We start from the raw sequence: 12,779 nt of genomic DNA, 5'->3' as shown, positions 1-12,779 counted from the left end.
CAACACTTTGTTGACTGGTCATAAGTCAAGAAACAAGTTTAATAAAGAATTCATTGAAAAACACTATTTCAACACCAGGCTAAAGGTGGCCCCAGAAGAGTAGGACTTAAGGTTTTTGAACATATTATTGGTTGATATCAGATGTTGAACTTAGAAGGCTACTTCTTTAAGATTTATAGAGCAATGTCCAAGCATCATGACCTTGGAGCTGCTCCAGAGTCCCATGTTTTATCTAAATGAATCCATTCAGACCAACTGTGTACCTACTTGGCTTTCATTGTGCATTCTGTCTCTTTAATTCCTGTTGTCTTTGAGCTTGAATTACCTCTAGAAAATGGCTCTCACACTTTCCCCACCCAGCCTTAGCACTGCTGTTAAAACAGTGGACTTGTGGATTGTGGACCCTTGGGCCCCTGTGGCTGTAGGCAGTGGATTTATGCTTCCAATTTACCTTCTCTTGGTATCCTAGTCATTAGTTAGGACTTTACCTCTCTCATCTTCCACCTGTCCTGTGACCTATACAGCTCCAGTGGGGACTGCTGCTCCAGCACCTGCTTTATTCAGCCAACTGCTGGTACTGGTTCCCTGACTGGTGTCTGAGCTGTGTCCACCCCAGACCAAATGTGACCCAAGGGTCATACTCTAAGGCCATACCCATTATGAAACTCTGCAATGAGGGGCAGGGGAGGGGCAAAGTCTATGTAGAAGCACACCCAAAATGTTCAGAAGTACACTTTGCTTCTGTCCTCGCCTCAGTCTCAAGAATTGCTGAGCTTAATTTCCTTTTTCTCCTTCTCAATCATTCTGCCAAATAGTAGCAGAGATCAAACGACCCTGGACACTGGGGAAGGCTGGGTATTAAAATCAGCTTGTTGGGTGCTGTAGCAGAAGGTAGGTGGAACAGAGAGGTCTCAGCTGATGCATTCACAGGTGTGAGATATGTCCTCAGTCAACATTCATCCTCTCTACACTTTATGCACAATCTTTTTCACCTCCCCCAGCTCACTAGGGCTGTAAACATGCTTGTATCAGCTCTGAAAGGAGTCTTCTGAGGAAAAGAAACCCCTAAGGAAGGTTTTTCCCAACCAGGTTCCCCTGAGACATCTGCTGTTCTCACTGCCAGCATTTATTCCTCCTTCTGGTGACAGAATGCATTATTTTCCCTGGGGAATCACTCCATTCTCTTACACTAAAAGCCTGATTGTGCTCCAGGTAGCCTGTGACCCAGCTGTGGCTAATCGGGGTTCCATTCACTCTGGCTATCATGTTAGTTTAGTGGTGACACATGACCCAAGCTCATCCAATCAGTTTTGATCACTCCTTTTGTTGGAGTAATTGAAAAAGAGCATCCTCTTTCCGTTACGGTTGTTTGGGAGGATAAAACCCAAACCCAAAACTGATGTCAGCCATCTTGCTTTGATGAAGGGTCAACTTGCTTGATAAAGCGGCCAGCATACAAGAAAGCAGAGTCACAGGATGGGAGGAAATGAAACTGAATGGGGTAGCCATCACCTGAGCCCCTGGATCCAGTTGTGCCTGAGGCTATAGTCTCTACCCCTTGACCTTACAGACATTTGAGCCAGTAGCACTCCCTCCTTAAAATTTTTAAGACTTGATTAATGAATTTTATTATTATTATTATTATTATTATTTTTACTTAAGTCAGTTTGAGTGTCTGTTAGCTGCAGCTCAAAGAATCCTGACAAGTACAACTGGTCATTTTACCAAAATCCTGCACTCTGACTGCCATGGACAGTGTGTAACATATTTGCCAAGTTTTATAGTGCATTCTCAGATGTTTGCTCCCCCCCGAGTTCTGTTATGTGTTTGGATTTCTCCTCTTTTCTCCGTACTCTTCCCCTCAAGGATCCATTCTATCTCAGAGCTTGAACTATGGTGACCGATGCTCCTCAGCACCAGCAACCTATTTGGGAGTCAGAAACACACTTGACTCACATTTTCAGAAACAGTTGTCTTTTAGGTAGAAGAATTCACGATGTACAACTGGAATGATAAGGTTTCACACCTTATAATATCAGCAGCCCTCGACTTGTGAATGGGGTATACGTTTTATCAGGGAAACAACAGGAGGTGGTTAGGTTCCTAGGCTAGCCCGCAAGACCAAATTCACCCATAATGTAAGTAAACAATAGTGCTATCCCTGTTTATTCTACTGGATCAGTCACCACATGGGATTATCTTGGGATAGCTCATTCAAATTCTACCTGGCGAGAGAGTAAAATCTGTTTTCGACCTACATTCCTATCAGTGGGAATACTCCCTTCTATCTCTCACCCCCAACTGCAGGGTGCCACAGCAAGACTTCCATTAAAAGTCTGTGACCTACAATTTCAGCTGTGTTCCCTGCAACTACCGTTTGTGTGACAAGACTCTTTGTTCTAGCCCAGATCTTCATTGAACATCAAATCTTTGTCTTGATACTCATGGGCATCTTCGTTGGCTTGTAGTATTCAATATATACAAAACTGAACTTACTTCCTCCACAAACTGTCACTCATATTCCTTAACTTGATGGTACAGCTATTGGCCCAGTTGTTTAGGACAGAAACCAAGGAGTCATTGAAGACATATATCCCCTATTAGTTATTTGCTATTGTCAACCAGTCACTGTGTCCTACAGGTTCTTACTTTGGATGCTTGTTACTCTGTTCCTTTTGTTCCATCCCCCCAGTCACAGTCTTCAGTAGGCCTCCATAAATTCTGATGGGGGTCACAGCTTTAGTCTCTGAAGTGGTCTTCCTACTCTTTCTGGGCCCCCTTAGTCTCAATTCCTTATTTCAGTCAGAGAGATTGTTCTTTATGAATCTGGTCAGGCCATTCCTTGCTGACATCCTTCATGGCTCCCCAGAGGATTTAGGCCTAGGTTCTGTATCCTTATCTTAGCACACAGGACTCCATGTGATCTGGTTCTTGACAACTTCCCTTTTATTTTAGCTATTTTGGGAGTGACCACATTCTTTCATTCAATGAACATTTATCAGGTGCCCAGCACTGTCCTTTCTTGGCACTGGGAATATAGCAGTGAGCAGAAACAAAATCCTTGACCTCATGGAGCTTCATTCTAATTGGGGATGGTGTGTATCAGAGGCAGTAACTACAATGAGAGAAAGCAAGACAGGAGTAGAGAGTGACAGGGGAGGGGCCTTCAAGGAATATCTCATTGAGGAGGTGATATTTGAACCTAGACTTGAAGGAGGTGAGGGAGCAAACCATGTGGACATCTAGAGGAGGAGACAGTGGTACAAGGGCCCTGAGGTGATATCAAGGATCAGTAAGAGGGCTAGAATGGCTGGAACAGAGAGGGAAAAGGAGGGGGAGTGAGTTGAGGCAGATCATGTAGGGTCTTATAGACTATTCATTGTAGCTACTTTGTTATCCTGAGGGAGATGGAAAAATCATTGGATTGTTCTGATCCTAAGGGCAATGTGCCCTGAATTTATGTCTTAAAAATGAACTACTTATTCCCTATACTGTGTCATAACTCCTCCTCCATCCTGGCTGTAATCTACATTGTTCTCTGACAACACCCCTCCTCACTTCTTCATTTCTCTGAGTCACCTCTTTATCAGGACTTTCCCTTACACAAAGGTCGATTTAGGTGCATCTCAGGCCCTCATAGCACTGTCATTATAAGTGTTTATGGGGTTAGGAAATAAATGAATAAAGGTGTGAATCTAATTGGAAGTGAAGAATGCCATGTATGCCAGGGGGAGGCCAATAAGCAGATGCTACTCTTAGTAACGAACATTTTTTGAGTGCTCACTATCTGCCACACATTACACTAAGTGCATCTCATGGATCGTGTTGTTTGGTGCACCTCTGCTATTGATGCTGTTTCAAAACCTCTTTTACAGAGGAGGAGTCTGATCATGGAGAGGTGAAGTGACTTGTCCAAGGTCCCACACCCAGCAAAGGATGGAGATGGGATTGAACCAGGTAGTCAGGGTCCAGCAGGACTTCATGCCCGGATAAGAGAAAGTAATTCATTTCCCAGTCACATAAAAACACAGAAAGTAGGTCTGGGCGACTGAACTTCCACAGAGGTCAAGGATGGGCGGTATATCCGGCTTATTCTGGGTGGCACCTTGTTACTTCTCTGAGACAGCATCTACACAAGTCAAGGTAGAAAGGAGTGTTCTCACTGTAGGGAGGTGTAGCCGTTAAGAGAAGAGCTTTGTGTCAGGCAGACCTTGGTATGGTTCCAGCCCTCCCAGTTGTCACCTGTGGGACCTAGGGAAGTGACTAAGATACCCTGGACTCAGCTTCCTCATCTGTAGAATGGGAATATGATTATTTGTAAGGATTACATTTGATAAGCTTGTAAAGATCCTCCACTCCCCAGCTCATGTCCCGTCATGTTATTTGCTCCAGTTCTCCTGTCTCTCAGGAAGACAGCTAGCAGACCCAGTGCCACCAGCCAGTCTTGCTCCATATTTTGAAATGGACACTGGATGAGCATGGAATACTCCAGGTATTTTTTTTAAAGATCTTTATTTTTAGGGCTTGGAGGTCTTAAGTAAGAATCGGGTCAATCCAGGAGCCAGACATCCACATTTTCTAGGTGGAAGGAACTATCACTTTAATGGAAAGAAACCAGTATCTACAGAGGGTCCACACAGCACATCACAAAAACGTAGAGAGGTGGCCTTGGGATAAACACTACTGTAGAAAAACTGAGGCACAGCGACATTTTATAATGTGCTCCAACTCACATGCCAGATTGCGGCAGATCTGAGACTGGGATCCCAGAGTTGTCTGGCCCTGGGACAAAACTGTTTTGTACCTACCCAGTGGCATCAGATAAAGGAAGCTCCTGCTAGACCAATGAGTGAGGTTTACTCCAGGAGCCAATACTGTGTCAAAGAATACTTCACTTCAGCTTCTCTAGGTGGCACGTGACAGAAATCCACTTTCAACGGGCTTAAGTTAAAAAAAAAATTTACTAGAGGGGCGCCTGGGTGGCTCAGATGGTTAAGCAGCTGCCTTCGGCTCAGGTCATGATCCCAGGGTCCTGGGATTGAGCCTCACATCCAGATCCCTGCTGAACAGGGAGCTGCTTCTCCCTTTCCCTCTGTCTGCCGCTCCCTCTGCTTGTACTCTCTCTAATAAAAAAAAAAAAAATCTTTAAAAAAATTTACTAGAAGGGACACTGGGCTATTTTACATAAGAAAGAAGTGAACAGTTAGAACCTGGGAAGGCTGCAAGCAGAATCTGTCAAGTCACTTAGAACCCACAAAGCTAGTTCTTGTCTTGTTCTCAGGTCACATATTCCCACCTCTATTTTTTGGTCGGTATTTGTGCTTCATACTTTTTTCAAGAGACTGGCTGTGTCTGCTTTTACAATCCTTGGCTGACCCCAAACTCCCAAGTTACATGTCCAGCAAACAGCTTCCCATCTTCCCTAACCTCTATCCCTAGCATCCCAGCTCCAAATTCCCCAGAGAGAGAGAGATTTTTCCCAGCCTGAGCCCACATCTCCACTGACACAGTCAGTTATGCTGCGAACCAGGGCCACTTAGGAAAGTCACCCGGGCTGAGGTCCAGAAGGGAAAAAGCAGTGCTCAGAGAAGAAGGTAGGTCAGGAGCTCTTAGGTCTCTACCTCAAACCCTACCTGGTCAATTTGCTAGAAAAATGCTAAGTAAAATGAGGGGCGCCTGGGTGGCTCAGTCATTGAGCGTCTGCCTTCGGCTCAGGTCATGATCCCAGGGTCCTGGGATTGAGCCCCACATCGGGCTCCCTGCTCTGCCAGCTGAGATGGTTTTGGTGGAGAGACAGCCAAGGTCTCTCCCTCTCCCACTCCCCTCTGCAGGCTCTCCCTCTCCCACTCCCCCTACTTGTGTTCCCTCTCTCGCTGTCACTCTTCTCTGTCAATAAATTAAAAAATCTTAAAAAAAAAAAAGAAAAATTCTAAGTAAAATGAATAACAATGACCTAAACATGAATATGAACACTTAAAATATTTTTAAAAGCAAAGTTTTAAGTAATAGGAACACCTTTATATGATTTAGCATTTTTCTTTATACAGTTCAGCTGCTCATCATCAAATATCATCGAATCCTCATTGTACTGCTAGGACTCAAAAGAAGGATAAGTTTCAAAACCTGAAATCCTGCAAGATCGAGCTCAGCTCCTGTGGTTTGAACTTCAGAGCATCTATAAAGTCAACAGTCCTTACAGAAGACTGTCTTCCTCTTTCCCGAGAAGCCTCTGATGCCCTGCTTTCATTCATTGGTGAGAAGGGATTCTTTTGCTTCCTAATTTTTAAATTACTATTAGTGCTTCTGGCGTCCTGCTTGCTTTGCCTTCTCTGAGACTTCTTTCCAAGAAGGAGGACATCTGATTCCTCAGTAATGAAGTTTTCTTTTTTAGCAGCTTGGCGTAAGCTAGAAAAAGAAAAGAGGGATGTTTCTGTAAGCTCCATGCTTTTCTTCTTTTAACTCCACTGCCTCTACTCAACACCAAGTGTTTACCAAGCACCTATTAGGTGCCAGGTCTTGCAACAGAAGCAGGTTCTAGCTGCAGCTGTTTTATTACCTTGCTGCTCTGATAATAGATCTTCTTAAAGGACACAGTCACATTTTCTCAAGCTTTCTAAAGTACCTGTTAAAAATATTTAGCTAGGTTATACATTGACTTCTCCAAGTATGGATCTGGAAAGTTCAAAATGAGTTGAAGAATCAATGCAGGTTGGTTGGCTTTTGTTTTTTAAGCATATCCTAGAATTTCTTTGGTTTACATTGATTTCAACACTCCTGGACTGACAACATGGTTATACAGCAGGTTAAGAGTCAGAAAGTATGTTGTTAGCTCTCATAGCTGACTTGTAATCCCACCTTGGTGTAGGCGCGTACCAAACTAACATTTCCTGTTAAAGATGTTAAAGATTAGTAACACATGCCTTGATTGAGCCAGCTGAGATGGTTTTGGTGGAGAGACAGCCAAGGTCTGAGATATGCCAGTGTCCTGCTTGTATATTGGATCCTGGAGCAACAGGACAGCCTTCATCTGCTGGGGCAGTTCCATCCACGTTTGTTCATGAGTTTCTTTTGGTAGAGAAATGCATATCATGAACTTGCCCACTCTCCTTGCTGGAAGGGGAAGGATGTTACAAAAACTTGGCTTATTGTCAAATCCCCTGGAAATGTCTATTTACAGTGCTTCACAGAGAGATGTCTATGATTGAATAATGATGCTTGAGTTTTTGACTGTAGTCTGTAGGAGATGCCTCTCTCATTTGCCACCTGAAAAGCTGCAATTACCAAAATTGCTTATAATGCCTCTCCTTTAGGAGTTCCTATCGGGAATCCCTTCAGGAAAATTCATTCATGCGTGCATTCATTCATTGCTCTCTCTTCATGGCCATGTGAGCAAACCTGTTCTACCAAAGCACAATGAACCTGCCTACCAAAAAAGACAACTCAAAATTTTGATGTTTAAGACCAGCTGATCACCTGGGATAAAACCAATGGTGTGCTGGGAAATGTTTGACAGTCAGCTTGCTAAAAAAATTAAAAAGCTCTGATTTGTAGTGTTTGCCGATTTCCCTGGTATAAGTACTCTCTCCATGGCTGAGTTCAAGCCACCACGGTGATGCCACTGAAGGTGGCTCTTGGTGGGGGGGGAAGTTGTGTGCAGCGGCCCCCATGGGTCATATGAGCCGGCTATGAATGCTGTACACTCTACACTGCATATGTGTATGGTCATACCCTTGGGGTGCCTGGGTGGCTCAGTTGGTTGAGTGTCCAACTCTTGATCTCCGCTCAGGTCTTGATTTCGGGGTCGTGGGTTCAGGCCCTGCATTGGGCTCCACATTGGGCATGGACCCTACTTGAAAAAAAAATGATCCCACCCTTGCTGATTTTCTTCCCTCCCTCCTGTTCTTGTTCTTCTTGTTCTTTTCCTCCTCCTCCCCACATCCTTCCCCTTTCCCTCCTCCACTTCTCCTTATGCTTCTCCTTCTTCTTTTCTGATTTCTTTACCCAGCATTTGCTTACTTCTCCCTTCCTTGTCCCTGGTTTCAACTCTTAACCTGTTCTGCAACCCTGATCTCAGTTCTCACCACTGGCTCCTTTGGATTTGTTGTATGTAATGCTCTCTTTCCAGCTCTTGGGACTCTGCATCCTTCTACCTGGCTGCTGCTTTGGCAATTGCCATTTCAGGGATTCTTGGATAGAAACTCCTTCCCAAAAGCCCCATTCAGCGAAGCCAAATCACTGCTCTCATTCACAAGGCAGGGTGGTTGCAGCTCCCACAGCAGGAGTGGGGGTGGGGGTGAGGGCAACATTCATAAAGAACGGCACAGCATTTATCAGGCCTGAGGACTGGTGCATGTCAAGTGCATGCCCAAGTTCAGATCTCAGCTCTGCCACTTCCTCTTGTATTATCCTGGACATGTTACTCATCTTGCTGTTTCTGGCTTCTCATCTTTAAGACAGAGGGCCTCATTGGGCTAGTCCTTGATTAAACAGATTTATATTTGTAAAGTGCTTATAATAGTGCCAATCACACAGTATGTGCCATGCAAATGTTTGTTAAATAAATAAGACCCATTCCACAAATATTTACTGAGTACCTAGTTTGGGCCAAGTGCATGTACAAGGCATTGTGGGCACTTTCAAGACTGGAACAGTTTCTTCTCTTAGTCGTTCACAGTGTAGTACGGGGGGGGCGGGGGGAGGTAACACATATACACAAATTGCCTTGATACAAAGAAGAGATGAAAATTTTGAGAATTATGTGGTAGATACTGTAATAGGTACTTCTTTTCATTATTTTATTTAATATCATTTGGTCATCACTTAAGAGATATCATCTTTACAACATTTACATTAAAAAAATTATTAGAAATACCAAACATTTAAAATCATTGGCCTATTTATTATCTTTTTCATGGATGTCAACAGTTCCTTTTGATTAGACAGTTTTTTCCTCGTGGGGCATTCATGTTTGTAAATCAATTTTTTCTTTTATTATGGATATTTCAAGGATGCACAAAATAGACACAATGATATAATGAACCCCTAGGCATCTGTCCCCCAACTTGAATCATTAGCAACCTATAACTCATAATTGTTTTGATTTATTCATATCCCCACTCACTATCCCCATCTAGATAACGAAAAAAGGAAATTCTAGACACCGTATCATCCCACCTGCATTATTCTCATTTTATAGGTGAGCAAAATGAAGCTTAGGGAGTTTAGGCAGTTTGGTGAAGGTCGTTCAGCTAATAAGTGGCCAAGTTGGGACCTGTACTTCCATCTGTTATACTCCAAAGTCTGTGCTTTTAACCAGAATGCTAAAATTTGGGGGAGGCTACAAATGCCCCAAGGAAGGGAAGAAAATGAGAGTTCAGAAGGGAATCCGAGAGGACTTTGCAAAGAAATGGCACTTGAGGCTGTTGAAGTGAAGGTAGAGACTTTTAAGAGAAATGAAAAGCTTACATTAAGGCACAGAGGAAAGCGATTATATGCTGAGCAGTGGGTTTGAAGAGTATTATTAGTGTGTGGCAAGCAGGTTAACTTGATCAGAATCATTTGGGGAGGGCCTTGTTTAAAATGCTGATTGCTGGGACCCCCGCCCTGAGAGAGGGACCAACTCTCTGAGGTTTGGGGCCTCCAGATCTATTTTTAACAAGCTCCCCTGGAGTATCTGATGTACTCTATAGTTTGAGGACTACATGGAGACATTTGGTGGAACCAGCAGGACTGTAGGGGTAATCACTCAGCGATTTTATTTTTGTTTTCCACTGTCTGTTCAAATCCATTCTGTAGCCCTGAGAGAAATCCCAGGGAAGCCCCATGACTTTCCAGGTCATTGTTAATCAGGTCTCCACTCATCTCAAGTCATAGAAAAGTCTTATTTTAGCAAATATATCCCATGTAATACTTCAAATTCAATTTAAAGATTTTTGCAAGGAAAGTGAAATCTCTGTCTTCCAGCTTCTAGGGCATGCTTGGGCTGGCAGGCCACATTGGGCAAGGAGAAAGTGGGGGTCTGTTTCTCTTTTTCCTGGTTCAGGCTTCTCCTCTCATCCCACTCATCAGATTGCCTCCAAATTTTCCAGAGCGGTATTGGAAGGAGGGAGACAGTGTCAGGTATAGAAAAATCCTTACTTTTACTTTAGCACTACTTTATGGAGAATAAACTATTTTGATTTTCCAGATTCCTAAATTGGTCTCCATATGTGTTTGTCCTGCTATTCAGCTTTTATGCCAGGTTTTTAATTTTAACAAACCACTATTTAAATTTCCAAGAATTCTCCTTATTTTTATTGTTGGCAGCCCAATTTTGATTTAAAAATGTGATATTGACTTAAATATCTCTTCATACATTAACTATACTTATTTCAGAGTTCTGATTCTTGTGTTAACTTTACTTCATTTTGTGTTAGTTCCTCCTTTATTCAGCCTCCTACCTCTCTTTCATGCTATTTGCCTCAGCTATTTGGTTGTCTAGATTGATTAGTGGGGTTCTTTCAGCACAACTGAAAATCACTGTGGCTCAGGTAATGAAAGTAGATTATGATCACAGGGGATTTGGCATGGGAATATGTAGGACAATTGAGTTTTCCTTAAAGAATGCAGAAGATAGGGTGCCTGGGTGGCTCAGTTGGTTAAGCCGTCGGTTTAGGTCATGATCTCTGGGTCCTGGGATTAAGCCCTGCATCGGGCTTCTGCTCGGCAGGGAGTCTGCTTCTCTCTTTCTCTCCCTCTCTGCCCCTTCCCACTGCTCATTCTCTCTCAAATAAATAAATAAATAAAAACTTAAAAAAAAAAAAGAATGCAGAAGGTGCTTGCATTCTGGGCACAGGGACTTCTTATCTATTGGGCCATCTGGAAGGGACTGGGGACACTGATTTGCTTCTCTCAAGCCCTAATCCTTCCTCATGGAATCTCCTTTGGCAGACTCCCTACTGCATTAAGAGGAATGTTCTTTTACCACAAGAATCAGTAATGCAAGGATGAGTCAATATTAGGTTATATAAATGACCATGTTAATAAATCAAAGGGGAAAACCATTTCATTTAGACAAATGCAGAAACACATTTAATAAATTTCAAAGTCCAATGCTGATTTTATACATTTGTTACATTACAAAAATGGACATGTAGCTAACATGGCAAAATATGTAAAATTCACACACATTTATACACAGCAAAAAAAGCCATTTTGCTTAGCAGTAAAACATGAAAGTGAGGAATAAAATGACACCTACATTTACCACTAATAGCTTTTTAGTATATAAGCAATGAACATTATATATAAAATTTAGAAATAACAGAAAAATATAATGGAAATTGGAAGTGCCTCCTCCCATAATGCCATGCTTAGGAAATAACCAATATGAATATTTTGATGCCATTTCTCCAAATTTTACTTTCTTCAGCAAATTAAGATTTATTGTTTTTCAGATGGATCACAAAATGGGATCAAAGAATCAGTCAACACATTTATTTCTTTGTTTTTTTTAAAGATTTAGTTATTCATTTGAGAGAGAGAGAGGACCTGGGGGTGGGAGGGGCAGAGGGAGAGGAAGAGAGAGAATCTCAAGCAGACTCCCCGATGTGGGGCTTGATCCCACAACCCCGAGATCATGACTGGAGCTGAAATCAAGAGTTGGATGCTTAACTGACTGAGCCACCCAGGTGCCCTCCAGTCAACACATTTAGACAGCAGTGTAAAGTAGCAGAACAGTTTTAATTGGGGACAAAAGTTGTTGTTTTTAAATTCAAATCTACTTTATTTTATTTTTTAAAGTTTTTATTTAAACTCCACTTAGTTAACATACAGTGTTATAGTCATTTCTGGTATAAAATTTAGAGATTCAACATCTCCATACAACACCCAGTGCTCATCAGGAAAAGTGCACTCCTTAATCCCCATCACCTATTTCACCCATCACCCCACCACCTCCCCTCTGGTGACCATCACTTTGTTCTCTGTAGCTAAGAGTCTGTTTCCTGGTTTGTCTCTCTCTCTTATTTTTTTCCCTCAAAGTTGTTATTTACAGATGTTTCAATTATTTATTGATGTGTAGCAAACTACCCCAAGGCTCTATGGCTTAAGACAACAACCATTTTATTATTTGCTCATGATTCTGCCAATCAGAGTGGTACTCTCTCCTCTCTCTTTATATGGCCTTTCCATGTGGTCTCTACAGCAGGGGGCCAGACTTCTTACAGGGTAGATCCAGACTCCCAAAAGCACAAAAGTAGAACCTTCTAGGCTTCCTTAATTCTTACTCACAGTGTTATTGCCACTGTAGTCTGTTGATTAAAAGCAAATCATAGGCCCAGTGCATAATCAAGGGTAAGGGGCTACACAAGGGTGTGAATACCAAGAGGCATGGTTTGTCAGGACCACAATTTAACAGACTAGCACCACAGATATGCTTTTAGTTACAGACAACCCAAAAGAATCAATTGGAAAAGAATTAGGAACAATAAGAGCTTAGTGAAATGACTGATAACAGAGTAGATTAAAACAATTATATACCTAAACAGTGTTACAAAGTTTAATAAAATCAAAGGTAGTATTTATCATACCAATAATTTTTCTCATGAATACTTATTAGGCACTACCATATAATGAGTATTATGCTGGGCCCTGGCTATACAGAGGTACACAGAATAGAAACAGATTTAATCCTTATAAAATTCACAGTCTAGAGGAGCAGGCATACATTCAACAAAGTCCCAGAGGTAGGAAAGAACTAGTGCATTGGTGAGTTATTGCTGTGATGAATGCTGTGTAAC

At 42.3% G+C, this 12,779-nt stretch overlaps 1 long non-coding RNA gene across 1 annotated transcript in view; it reads left to right on the top strand.

Annotated features, from left to right (window-relative positions):
• Window positions 1-3,212: 3,212 nt before the first annotated feature.
• The window catches only part of LOC145721558 (uncharacterized), a 136,089-nt gene continuing 126,522 nt past the window's right edge, over window positions 3,213-12,779 (top strand). Inside the window, exons 1-2 of the long non-coding RNA XR_014145305.1 lie at window positions 3,213-4,492; window positions 6,048-6,253. This is a non-coding gene — a long non-coding RNA (uncharacterized LOC145721558). The remainder of the gene's footprint in view (window positions 4,493-6,047; window positions 6,254-12,779) is intronic.

This window comes from Leptonychotes weddellii, chromosome 5, assembly GCF_054177405.1.
Source record: "Leptonychotes weddellii isolate Sample4059 chromosome 5, ASM5417740v2, whole genome shotgun sequence".
NCBI classification, from domain to species: domain Eukaryota; kingdom Metazoa; phylum Chordata; class Mammalia; order Carnivora; family Phocidae; genus Leptonychotes; species Leptonychotes weddellii.
This window is presented reverse-complemented; position numbering and strand designations above follow the sequence as displayed.